Source organism: Vicugna pacos, chromosome 18, assembly GCF_048564905.1.
Source record: "Vicugna pacos chromosome 18, VicPac4, whole genome shotgun sequence".
Taxonomy (NCBI): Eukaryota; Metazoa; Chordata; class Mammalia; order Artiodactyla; family Camelidae; genus Vicugna; species Vicugna pacos.
The window spans coordinates 37759726-37773399 of NC_133004.1; the positions used below are offsets into that span (position 1 = coordinate 37759726).

Here is a 13674-nt window from a genome sequence, read left to right on the forward strand (position 1 = left end):
GGGCACCTTCAAAGGATGCATGGAATTGGGAGACAGGTCACCTGGTCGGACAATAGATCTTTCTCTCTCATCCCACGATGGGATAATGCAGGATGTTTCTTTAGAGTCAACGTATATTGTGATCCAATTGATTCTTGTGATGAGAACTCTTAGTCTGAGTTTTTTTGGGGGGTGGAGGGAGGGTTAGGTCTATTTATTTATTTATTTAAATAGAGGTGCTGGGAGTTGACCCAGGACCTCACACATGCTGGGCAGGCGCTCCACCACGGAGCTACACCCCCCCCCACCACCACCACCAATTGACTCCTGGTACAAGTGTCCCTCCCATAAATCAGCATCCTTTTCTTATCCCCGACCCGGACTCTCAACAGCCATTGTGCTTTGCTCTCAAGTTCTTTTGCTTTCTCATTTCCTCTGTTTCCATTTTTCTTTCTCTGCCTTTCTGTCCTGTTTTTCTCTTGCTCCCTGTTAGTTGGGGGTCTAGTGGGAAAGCAGCTTCCTGCCCAAAAAAAGGAGGGAAAGGGAAACAATGAAAGCATTCTCCATCTGCTGGTGACATCAGGGGGAAGAAAAGATGAAAACAGTAAGCATGTGATTTAATTCCATTCCAGTGTCAGGCTTACTGCGGCCGACAGTCCTCTTGGCCCCGGGCCAGGGCGTCCTGTGTCCTCGCAGGGCTGAGCCAGGTATAATGGGGAGATGAAGAGCCCAGCCCGGAGCAGAGAGGCTCAGGCAGCTTGGTGGCTCTCATTAGTGTCAAACTGCAAGAAGACGGCCCAGTCCACTCGTGTGCACCGCCAGGAATCTCAACAAACCGCATCCCGGGGAGGAGGGAGAAGCCGTGGGGGAACAACCGGCCCTGCAGTCGGGGCACCTCAGCCGTCACCACCAGAGCTCTCTGCTGGTGGCAAGGTGGTCTCCAATGATTGCCTGACATCAGCTCTGTGCTGGGTCTGCGAGCTGTAGTGACAGACAAGACCCTCACCGGGCCTAGGGGAAGTGCCGGGTCTGGAAACAGCCTTGCAGGCGGGGCCCTCCGTGGGGATGCATTGCATGGGCAGAACACACCACGCCACAGGAGAGCATGGCCGGAAGGCGCGTGGGAGGGAAGCCAGTGAGGAAGGAGAGGAGGGATTCCAGCAGAAGGAACGGCAGGAGGAAGGGAGGATACAGCAGGACTACAACAGGGGAAAAGCAGGAGGGTCAGAGACCAGACCTGACCCAGGGAGCTTGAAACGAATTGGCCCCACGGAGAAGGCAGCCAGCTTTTGTCCTCATCTCCTTGGTGTTTAATTATCTTTGACCATAAACATTTTTGCGATAAAACACACATAACACGAAATGTACCATCTTCACCATTTCTAAGTGCACAGGTCGGTGGAATTAAGTACCTTCACATTATTGCATCACCATCAGCACCATCATCTCCTGAACTCCCTTCCTCTTCCCCGACTGAAACTCCACATCCACTAGTCACTCACCCCCGCTCTTCCGCAGCCCACCAGGCCTGGGCCGCCATTCCACATTCCATCTCTATGAGTCTGACTACTCTAGGGATCTCGTATAAGTGGAATTCTGCAGTGTTAGTCTTTCTGTGACTGCCTTATTTCACTTAACATAATGTTGTCAAGGTTCATCCATGTTGTCACGTTTCTCGAATGTCCTTCTTTTTCGAAGGCTGACTAATAATCATAAGGATGTTTGGGCAATGAGCGTGGAACTTTTGCATTTAAAATAAGTGGAACTAAATAAAAATAAGCTTTAAAAGGGCAAAAGAAAATTTTCAAAGAACCTTCTGTTCTCTGTGACAGAAAATCCAGCCCAGACTGACTGAAGCAGAGCAAAGAAATTGGTTGACTCAGTGACTGAGGAACCCAGGTAGGGCTGGCCTCGGGCACACCCAAGTGCAAGGGCTCAGTACTGCTATCACAACCTGGCCTGGCAGGGGTCAAGTGCTGGGCTGGATACTAGGAATAGAGGAGGCATTAAAGGAAGCACAATCCCAGCCTGAACAGAGCCAGGGTCTCACTTGTCACCTCTCCCAACATCCGTGCCCATGGCAGGCATCTCCAATTGATCCCCGAACAGACTATGCTGAGATCAGCTGTGCCTTTGGGTCTGTCTTCACACATGCTCCAGAAAAGCAGGATGCATTGGAACTGCCTCATTACCTAAAGCCACGTGCCCTTCTTCCCCTATAGAATAGTGATGAGAATTACAGCCAACAATCCCTGGGGGTTCACTGTGTGTTCTGGGGGGCTTCGCTACAGTAACTCATTTAATCCTCCAAATAGCCCCATGAATTAGGGACTCTGTCACCAACCCCATTTTCCAGATGAGGAAACAGAGGTGCCGAGAGATTAAGTAAACTCTCCACAGTTACAACAACCAGCGGATGTTTGAATCCAAATTTGAACCCAGGCTGCCTGGCTACCCTGAGGGGTGTCACCTCGGGAGCCAGCTCACCCCGCTTCTGAATCCTCATCCCATCTTCAAACCACTGCAGGAACAGGGACCACAATGACAGGATTCTGGAGGAAATTACACCGTTTTCTAAAATGCTTTCGCTTTTTAGCCAAACTGAAAGAGAGGAGCGCAAACGAATTAAATTATAATTGAACAATATGGGTTTTTGACTTGTAATTGTTGTAATTAATTTACCATCAACATAATACAAGGAGTTAAAAATAATGGATTGAAAATGGTTGGAAACCCATTGAAAATGTAATATGTACAAGTGAAACACTCGTGTTACATAGAAAGTACTTAACCGAATATGACACACTCTAATAAATCTCTCTCTCATTCATTACGGACTGCATATGTTATAGTTCACAGTCAAGCTTATCAGTGGAGGATAAGAGCTGGTGCAATTGCTCTCAAGACCCCCTTTTGGCATCAGAATAAATTTCATAACAGCTTCCTTTTAAGGCCTCTGCTTCTCTCGCCTGGACGCTAGTCTCCCGGGAGTGCTCGGTTCAGGGCCCCTTGCAGGGGAATCACTGCATCAGAAGCTCTGGAAACACCAGGTAGCAGAGTAGGGGGTCAGGGCGGTGAAGGGCACTGTCCTGGCCTCGGGTAGAGCTGGATTCAAATCCCTCAGCTTGGCCACCCACAGCTGGGGGAATTTTAGCCTCTCTTAACCTTAGTTTCTTTCTTTTCTGTATCTTCTTTTTTTTTTTTCTTAACCCCTTGGAGATGCTCTCTCTATATGATTGGCTAAGAGCTCCATGGGCAGGGCTCGGAAAACTGGGATGCAGTTGCCCCACCCACTCAATGCAAGGTGATTTTAGTTTCTTGATTTTTTTTTTAATGCACAAGCACATTACCTTCTCAAAGGGGTATTGTGAGAATCTAGAGAGATAATTATCAGTAAAGCATTAGCACTGGGTACACAGGAAGCACTGTGATTCGTTCAAAATTTGTTTTAGTATGATAATCTATGGAGATACATACTAGAACAAAATGCAGAATCTTCACACATTTTTGGAAGGCGTCCCAGCTCCTTTTCCTCCCCAAAGGCCACGGTTCAACTGCCAGCATATAAACAAGGCTAGTCGTATGGGCCTCACTGGACTGATCTTGGGATGACGATTATTATCTGGTGTTCACTGGTAGCCTTCTAGGTGCCAGGAACTCTGCTGGGACCTACACAAAGTGATGAACTTGACGAGAGTCTAGGATAAGATGAGTAACTGTTAGAGTGTAAGACGCACAGTGAGGCGCGTCTTCTGGGAAACCCTGAGGTGCTCCAGCCACTTGGAAGACCCTGCCTTAAACCTCCTCAGTGACATCCTGCATCTGAGATTCCAGTCCCGAGGGACCATGGGAGAAGGCTGGAGGGGTGGGGCAGAGCGTAGAAAGAGCAAAGGCAGAACTTCAGTGAAAACTTCAAGCAGGCTGGTTTAGGGAACACTTACTGGATGGGCTGGACCCTGGGCAGCTAAAATCAGCATCTGCTGGGAAAAGGCAGGCCAGAGCTGGAAGAGAAAGCCATCCCGGATGTCCAGGCACTCCAAACACAAGGCTGGTGGCAGCCCAACTAGCCACCAGCCCCACCTGCTCGTGCACTGGATACACAGCTCAGGTATTAGCGGCTAAGTCCCCAAAAGGCAGCCACAGCAAGAGACACTCTCTGCTGCCAATGGTCCCCAATAAATTCACCTTCCCCGGATCAGAACTGCCGAAGGGGAAGACCTATTCTGTGCTCTGTCCTTAAAAAGGGAAGAAGGGGGGAGGGAGGGGGGCAGGGAAAAAGGAAGGAAGGAAGGAAGGAAGGAAGGAAGGAAGGAAGGAAGGAAGGAAGGAAGGAAGGGCAAATTTAGGGCCATTTCCAGAGCCCGTGAGGACCACATGCTCAGGGAGCTGTGCAGATAAGGCTGTTGAGAGTGGCGCACTGCTGTTTATTTCAGTTTTACCACCAGTCAGGGAGATCACACTTTGCTCTGAATAAATCCGCATTAAGGTGTGAGAGATGTCTAGACACTTTTAATCCAGAAAATCCCTTCTTCTGAAAGGAAATGATTCTCTACTTGGTAGGGATATCAAAAGGCAGTTGTAAGATGATATCAAAAGCATGGATTTGCACATCAGACAGATCTATGTTCAAAATCCAAGTCTGGCACTTACTAAGTACCTCTGTTCTGGGCAAGTCAGAATGTCTCCGAGTCAGATGTTCTCATTACAAATGGGGGTAATCCTCTGGACCTCGTGTGATTGTTGTTAGAATTATAATTTCATTCAGTGTTCACTGAGACCCTTCCAGGTGCCAAGAATTGTGCCAGGACTCATACAAAGCAATGAATAAGATGAGGCTCTTGCCTTGGGAGATTCCATATTCTAGCATGGGACAGATAACAAAGAGCCACGGTGTGGGCATCTGGCTTGTGTAGTAGAATCATTGAGCATGGGCCCCTAGCAGCTGTGCTGGAGAGCAGGGGAGGGAGGGAGCATTCATGGAGGAAAGGTGTTGTGCTTGTCTCAAAGGACGAGTTAAGACCTTCTGGTAGACCAGATGCCACTGGCATTCCAGGCAGAGGAAAGGGGACAGGTATGTACAGGGGAGTTAAATGGTCGGAACATTGGGAGGTGAGAGCAGAAGGGGAGGAGTGGGCATACACCCAGAAAAGGAGGGTCTCATTTATGCTTTCCTGCACCAACATGATGCTTGAGCTCTAACTTGTCTTTTTCAAAAAGGCTTTCAGGGAGCAAAGTGTGAACTCTATCCAAAGGTCACTGAAGAGTAATATTGATATCCAGAAAAAATGCTAATTGAAAAAGATACATGCACCACAATGTTCATAGCAGCACTATTTACAATAGCCAAGACATGGAAGCAACCTAAGTGTCCATCAACAGATGAATGGATAAAGAAGTTGTGTACATCACACACACACACACACACACACACACACACACACACACACACACACACAATGGAATATCACTCAGCCATAAAAAAGAATGACATAATGCCATTTGCAGCAACATGCATGGACCTAGAGATTATCATACTAAGTGAAGTAATTCAGTCAGAGAAAGACAAATATCATGATGTTACCAACATATGGCATCTAAAAAATGCTACAAATGAACTTATTTACAAAACAGAAACAGAATCACAGACATAGAAAACAAACTCATGGTTACCAAAGGGGAAAGGGGCAGGAGAGGGTTAAATTAGGAGCTTGGGATTAACAGATACACACTACTATATATGAAAAAGATAAACAAAAGGATCCTACTGTATAGCACAGAAAAATCGACTCAATATCCTGTAATAACCTATAATGGAAAAGAATCTGAAAAAAATATATATATATAACTGAATAACTTTGCTGTACAGTAGAAACTAACACAACACTGTAAATCAACTATACTTCAATAAAAAATAAAATCAAAATTAAATTTGTAAGTAGTAATATTGAGGTAACACAATGAGTCGCGAAGTTTATTGAAGCGTCTGAGATTAGTAAGTGCTCAGCCCATCCTGGTTTCTCTCTGTGCACTGAGACGGTAATCATTTCACTTTCTGAGTGTTTCCATCTTCTCAGTATGTATCTGGTGACTTAATGCCTCAACAATGTCTGGAGGGGGTAGGGTAGACAGAGGGGCCCTATCAAAGATGGTCATCGAGTTTAAGCTTGGATAGAGCCATCATCACAGGCAGGGGAGGAGTAAGGAAAATGGCCAGGCCAGCTGCTATACAAAGAATCTCCTGGAGTCAGTGGCTTCGACAATGTGGAAGTGCATTTTTCTCCTCCGTAACAGTCCAGGAAGGGTGGGCAAGATCCGTTCCATGAGGTCCTGCAGGGAGCCAGGCCCTCATCATCAATCTTGGGCTTGAAGTTGCCGCATTTCCATATATGCCTCTAGCCACAGGACAGGGAAATTGAGGACATTTGGGGCAAACTGCTTTGGGTTGGAGGCACTTCCACTCACACCCTACTGGCCTGAACTTAGTTACACGAGTACACATGTGTTGAGTTGGGTTCCACTAGACTGTCCAAGCAATAGCTAGAAAATTAAGACTCAAGTTTGAAAACTTGCAGGGGGTGGGGGTGGGGTTCTCTGGAACTTATGAAGCCTGGAACCCCTGGTCTTCTCACAAAATGCCCCGTTGGCTAATAAAGGCAGTGTCATCGAATCATAATAAGGGAGCCCTGGGTTACAGTCACTGTTTGGCTGCTCGCCAGCTGCGAAACCTTGGACAAGTCACTCACTTAACCTCTCTGAAACGTCCCTCATCTCTAAACATAGGTTGTGATGATGATGGAAGCGTAAATAAACTACATGAAGGGCCTGGCTGACGGTAAGTCTAAGGAATGCCGCCTTCCCTTCCTTGTGAACAGAAGTGATTGAGTGAAGTCTCTGAGTGAGACTAGGGTTCATGGAAAAGGTCTCGGGGAGTCACTGGAGTCTTTCCATCAGGGGGAACTTCACTGAAGCTGGGAGTTACAGTAGAAGTTCAAAATCACAAGCGGAGGAAAATAAGACACCCTGTCTTCAGCCAACATCACTGAGCACCCATCCAACGTACCTGGGCTCAGCTCAGGACAGACTATGGCCAGAAGGGGAAAAGACCAGTTTTGGAGGTGGAAAGTCTGGGTTCAGTTCCAATCCTGCCTCCTAATGGTAAAGCGGCTTCAGGAGGGTCACTGGATCTCTATAAAATTCAGTAACTTTATTAACAGATGACAATTAAGGTACTGCTATGGAGGGTGGGGCCCTCATGATGGGACTAGTGCTATAAGGAGGGACCAGAGAACCTGCTTGCTGTCTCTCTCTCCCCCATGTGATGACACAGACAGAGGGCAGCCACCTGCAAGCCAGGAAGAGGGCCCTCGCCTTGATCTTGGACTTTCAGCCTCTACAACTGTGAGAAACAAATGTCTGTGATCTGAGACTCCTGTTCGACGGTATTTCGTTTTAGCAAAGCCGACTAAGACACTTACTTTGTTGGGCTAGTGGATGAGATGCTGCTGTGATAAGTAGGCGCCCAAATCAGAGCTGGCTCACAGTAGCAGGTGCTCAATAAACAGTAACGGTGATATTGCCCTCACAATGACGTCCATCATCATGTTCATCAGGTAAGCCCCGCCTGCAAGGAGCTCCCAGTCTGGAAGGGGAGACAGATATGGGCAACAGTGCTTAAGGCACAATAACAGAAGCAAGCCCGAGACCCTCGACAGCCCTGGGTGGGTGGGAAATAAGGGGCTCTTCCCCCAGGGAGAAAGCTGGGTTCACACCAGAAGCCGTGTCTGCTCTCCTGCTGCACCAGGTGCACAGGCACAGCTGAGCCCAGGGCAGGGGGTCCTGGGCCAGCGGGTGCAGCTGCCCAGCGCATCCCGCCCCTGGCCCCGCAGCTCGCTGGGTGCCACCCTCGGCACGCGCAGCAGGCGCGGGGAAGCCGGCCGCCTCCCGCGTTGTGGTACACGACGGCACCCTTCTGGGTGCACAAGCTGTCCCCGTTGTGATGCCAGAAACGTAGCTGCGGCAATGTCATATGGAGATGGGTTTCGTCCCCACCTCCACCCCACCCCTTCACACACTACGCCTGGCGAAAAGTTAACTGCGCTTTATTTCACTTCAGGTCCATATGGCGCCTCAATTTCTGATCAGAGGTATTACAAATTACAGTCTGTCTCTACAGAACTTTAAAGTAGGCTCATTCCTTTTTCTGTGTCAACACATTAGTTTCAATTGTTTGAGAGAATGTACTAGATGGCATTCTCTTGGTTCGAAGGTAATTTTCTCTTCTTCGCTCCTCAGTGACAGGACCCCTGGTTAAGATGTTCACCCTTGCCCCCACTTCATGCCCTTCTCATGATCTAATCTGCCCAGGGCAGCCAGGCTGTTTTACAAAGTTTGCCATCTAACCATTGGAAGAGAGATGAATTAAGGAAGAAAGGATTTTCTCTCCTTCTTTCCTGTGGGTTCGAATGCTTCTTTCACAAGAGGAATCAATGGAAATCAAAATATAGGAAGGGAAACTGGGTCCTTTACCCTCCCCCACCACCACTCCCCAGGTCTCTGCAATCAGGCCCCAAGGCACGTGGGTCTTTGGCAATCTTTCCCCCGTAGCCCCCTGTCAGATGCCCTCGGAGAAATCAATTGAGTGCCCCTACAGGGAAGAGATGGACAGAAGGAAACTTAAACAGGATTTTTATAAATTTCATCAATACTAGCACAAAACAGAAGCAGGACAGCTTTATTGATTTAAACATTAAAATAACATGTGCTTTCTTTGCATTTTCCCAGAGGTGATAATGTTTCTTATTTTTAATCTAGATTGAAATCTCGGAGACTTTCCACAAGCCCCTTGTGGTGATTACCAAAGATTAGTAATAACATGTCTAATTAGTGTGGAAAGACATAAAAATCAATGGCAGTGTGAATGTTACACTGACTGGCAGCGCTCAGAGGAGAGCCGGCACGCGTCTCCACAGATGGGGCAGCGCCTGGCGGCCCCCAGCTCAGCTCCAGGCCCCGGGGTGGGTGGGCTCACACCCACCCCAAAGGAAGCCCAGGGCTTTGCAGAGGATTTCCAAGTTCCCAGGTAGCCTTTCTTTAAGCTTCGGACGTCTTTGTTGGAGGAAATGGGAGAAAGAAAGGGTGACTCATTGCCAGGGGGAGCCAGTCAATCCAGCAAGTGCCCTGGTTCCCAGTTCTTGCCTCTAGGAGCAACTCGACAGTATTTACCAAGCACTCCCAGGGGACAAAATGAGGAAAGACCCAGGTCCTGTTCTCCAGAAGGCCCTGGTCCACCGAGCTGAGGAGGGTCCTATGGATGGTGGAGTCCCCTGTGCCTCGTCTTAAGATCAGAACCCGGAAGGAAATTCCCAGGTTGGTTCCATTCCATTCGGGCAGGAGGTCAGGGTCACCCTTCCATCCCGCAAGACAGCCACACCTCCACCCTAAGACCCTTTCCCTCCTTCTCTTCTCCAAGGCCCAGGGTGACCCGGGTCAGACAACAGAAAACAGCCCTGCAAACTCTCCAGAGAGAATCTTCCTCCCACACCTAGGAAGGCATTTTCTCAGAGCCTCTGTTTCTGCTTCACCATATTGTCTCCGAGAGGGGGCAACCAAGGGAGGGAAAGACACTGAGGATATCCAGATACAAACACATGGGTAATGGGTTATACACAGAGACAGCTCACCATTCAAGCGCTTGTTAATTTAACACACTGTCCTAAGAGGTATAATGAAGTGTCTTAGAAACACAGAGGAAAGAGGGGTTAATGCTACCTAGGAGGCAGGATACAGAAAAGAGCTAAGTTTGGAGATGGGCTTGAAGGGTGCAGAGGTGGGAAACAGTGGTGGGCCTCATGAGAAGCCTAAGTACAGGGGCAGAAGCATCAAAGTGGGGGGGGGCAGCAGGGAGAGGGAGGGATCCATGTGGTTAAGCAGCAGTGGCCTTCCCTTCCCCCCTCATGCCTCATCCCACCACCAGCTCCCTCTGACCCGCCTCTCCACCAGGACCTCCAAAGGCCAACCAATGGGCACCATCCAGTCTTTACCCGGTTGCATCCTGCTACTGCATTTGACCCCGTGGACCACTCCCTCCTCCTAGAAACATCTCCCTTGAGCTCTGTAGCTCTGTGTTCTCTTGGATTTCCTTACATCTCCGTTTCCTTGGTCTAGATCTTTCTTTCTCTTTCCCATTGATAATCCCCGGGACTCTGTCCAGAGCGCCCACCTCTCTCAACCTTCTCCCATTGGATGGCATCGTTCAGACCCATGGCTTTACCTCCATCTTTATCCTGAGAAGTCCCAAATCTCCTTCACAGCCCATGCCTCCCTGTCCATCTCCAGACCCACATGTCCAAGGCGTTGCCTGACACTTCATTTGGGATGCCCCACAGACAGGCACCACCCACTCCGAGGGTCCAGAACCAAACTCCTGTCTCCAGCATACAAGCCTTCTGCTAAGCCTTCCTGCAGGGAATGACAGCACCATCTAGTGGCCGCCCCGGCCAAATCCCACCGGAGCCCTCTGTGTCACCGCAGCATCCTGTCACCCCAGCTCCTCCATGATGTCTGCCATATGCCCTTCTCCTCTGCCCCACACAGCCTTGGTTCAGGAACTCTGCTATTTGTCCCAGCCCCCGTGAGCACCTCCTGTGGGTCTCAATATCCCCCTCACTGTCCCCTCTTGGATGGCCCCCACGCTGCTGCAGAGCTAGTCCTAAAATCCAAATGTGATGGCATTATTCTTCCTTTCAATATATTCTGAGGCCCTCTGTTGCCCTCAAGATAATGTAAAGACTCCTCAGCTTAGCACACAAGGGTCTAGGTGACCCGTCTTCTGCAATTGCTTCCCCCTCAAACATCCAGTCATTCCGGCCGGATGGAATCACTACTTGTATTGCCACTAATACACCGAACTATTTCATCAACTCATCATTTTTTTAACTGAGAATCTACCATGTCCCAGGCTCCAGGAGCACAGCTGACGCTGCAGGCAAGGTCCTGCCCTCTTGGAGCTCAGACCAGCATGGAGACGCAAATGAACAAAAAGGAAAAACACATACGATGAGGTAAGCCACAACAGAGGTGCTGGGGAGCCAGCTGTGGAAGATCATCAGGGGCTCGAATTCAGACTTGGGGTCTTCAAACTTACTATGCCCTCTGAGACAAATGTCCTTCCTCCCCCCATATACCAGCCAGTCCCTCTTTCGTCTTCCAGGACTCAACCCAAGTGCCATCTTCCACGCTGACCTCTTCCTCTTGTGGCCCCACAGCACCCTACCCTTATAAAGCCCTCATGTCTCCTGATTTGCTTCTTGGCCTCTGGGTCTCGATTTGCAATCAAGAACTCTGTCTTTCTTGTTTGCAAATCCCTGGAATCTAGCACAGAGCCCAACACAAAGCATGCACTTGATAAATATTTGCTGGGAAAAGTGAATAAATGAAGTGTCACATGGCCCAGGTTTTTTCTCTTGCCTAGTGAGAGAGGGGACAGAAAGCCATACCGGATTTGCTATCCCTCCCAGAAGGTAGGTGCAGACGCCTCGGAATTACTTGGGAAGTAATCCCCAACAGTCTCCCCTCCGAGTGGGAAGGAGGAGTGTTTTGAAGGGGAGGGTCCGTGAACTGTGAGATGCCAGCACCAAACCCAAGCCAGAGTTTCCAGGCTGAGATGGGTTCTGGAAGGAAGCTCGGGATGTGAACTAAAAGGGCTGAGCCCTAAGGACAACAGCCGCAGTGAACCAAGCCTGGAGTACCTTCAGCCAAGCTGGGGGTGAGGGAGTGACTCGTTTTTGAGGTATTCCCAGGGGTCTTTCTCCCGGCCTGGGAGATTACGCAGGACAGAGTGCCAACAGCGACACCATGTGGCCCTGAGAAGCAGCAGCAGGCTCGGATTGGATCCTGAGTGTGGACGTGGAGTTAAACCAACTTCATTTTGGATTCGATTGGGATGCTTGAAAAAGTCAAGATTGGCACCAGCTTCAGGAGAGAGTTACTAACTTCCTGGAAATAAGGCATGTTATCCTCAAGCAATCACATGTGAAAATAAGACCTAAGTCTTTACGTGCACTTGGAGCTTGGGAAACTATTCCGGCCGGTTAGAGAAGGGTAGGGGTGTGGAGCCCGGAAGGCAGCCAGGGTCAGCTGCAAAGGGTTATTGAATGTCACTATGTAAAGTTTAACTTTTACACTTTAATTTGTTTTTTAACTTTCAACTTTGAAATCAATTCAGACTTTTTTTTAAAAAGCTGCACCAATAGTACAAATAATTATTGCCATATACCCTCATCAGCCCTGCCCTGATACTAATATGTTACATACCCACAGTACAGTGATCTAAGTTAGTGAGTCAAAGTTGATACAATGCTATGAATTAACCTACAGACCTTATTCAACCTTCTCCAAGTGTTTTATTAATGTCGTTTTTCAGATCCAGGACCGTCTCCAGGACCCCACATTGTACGTAGTTGCTATGTCTCCTCCAGTCTCCGGCTGCTCTGCTTTATTGTTTATGGCCTTGATACTTTTGAAGAGTACTGGCCAGTTATTTTGTAGAACCTTACCAAATGTGGATCTTTCTGAGGTTCCCCTCATGTCTAAATTCAGTATCTCTTGGCAAGAGGACCACAGAAGTGAATGAAGAGGCCCTTCCGGGTACATCTGATCAGGACCCACCTGGTGACATTATGTGTCTTACCCTAGCGAGCTTCACGTCCTCCCTTGATAAGGTGGGACCTGCAGGCTTCTCCACTGTAAAGTTACTGCTCTTCCCTTTGTAACTTGGAAGGGGGTATGTTGAGATTATGTGAATATCCTGTTTCTCATCATACGTTTATCGGTTCATTTTCCCATCCTTTGGTGATTTTTGCATGAAACAGTTATTGTTGTGGTGTTTGCCCAGCTCCATCCTTCCGTCCACGTTTGATAATTAGATTTCTGCTGCAAGAGTTCGCTTTCCCTCCTCTTCAGATTGTTTATTTAATTATCTACTAATGAATGGAATACCGACTCCTGGGTATTGATCTTATTCCATGTATTATAATCCATTATTTCCTCTTCAACTGGTCTCAGACTTGGTCCCTGGGAGCTCCTTCAGGCTGGTTCCTGTGTCCTTTGGACATGACCCTGTTGTTTTATTTAAAGCAACTTCTTACTTGTTGGCACCGAGACATTCTAGGCTCATCTTGTGCTTCCTCTGCCCCAGCCCTGGAACCAGCCACTCACTGAAGCCTTTACATCCAGGAACGCAGTCATCACAAGCAGTGTGGAAGCACCCCGAAAACACACCCTGCGGCATAGGTCCTCACTGCTCCCTCCGCACCAGCATAGGGCCCAGCCTTTGATAGTTTTTGTGCTCAATAAATTACTGGTCATTGGGTGAAAGAGAATTTGTGGCATTTATTCATGGATTCGGCAAGAAAGCACCAAGCCCATACCACACTCTAGGCTCTGTAATGGTTGTTAAGGTAGAAAATCCCCAAGCCTGAATCCCCCTTCCAAGAGCTCAGAAGCAAGGGGGGACGCAGGACTGATGTCAGTACAGGGGGAGAACAGCTCATGCTCAGACAAAGGAACCAAAGACCATGACTATCACATCCCCAGGGAGATCCAAGCCACATGAGGAATTTACCAAAGAGCAGTCTAAATTTCGGGGTAAGAATTGGAGATTAGGGAAGATTTTTGAAGACAGCCTCTTGGGAGAAA

General features: G+C 48.5%; 1 long non-coding RNA gene across 1 annotated transcript; it reads left to right on the forward strand.

Moving 5' to 3' along the window:
- The first annotated feature begins 6713 nt into the window (after nucleotides 1-6713).
- LOC140686967 (uncharacterized) lies at nucleotides 6714-13331 on the forward strand. The gene is made up of 8 exons (XR_012060974.1): nucleotides 6714-6811; nucleotides 6931-7589; nucleotides 8791-9058; nucleotides 9168-9345; nucleotides 10937-11039; nucleotides 11768-11984; nucleotides 12401-12698; nucleotides 13175-13331. It is a non-coding gene; the product is annotated as an uncharacterized lncRNA (long non-coding RNA).
- The last annotated feature ends 343 nt before the right edge of the window (nucleotides 13332-13674 follow it).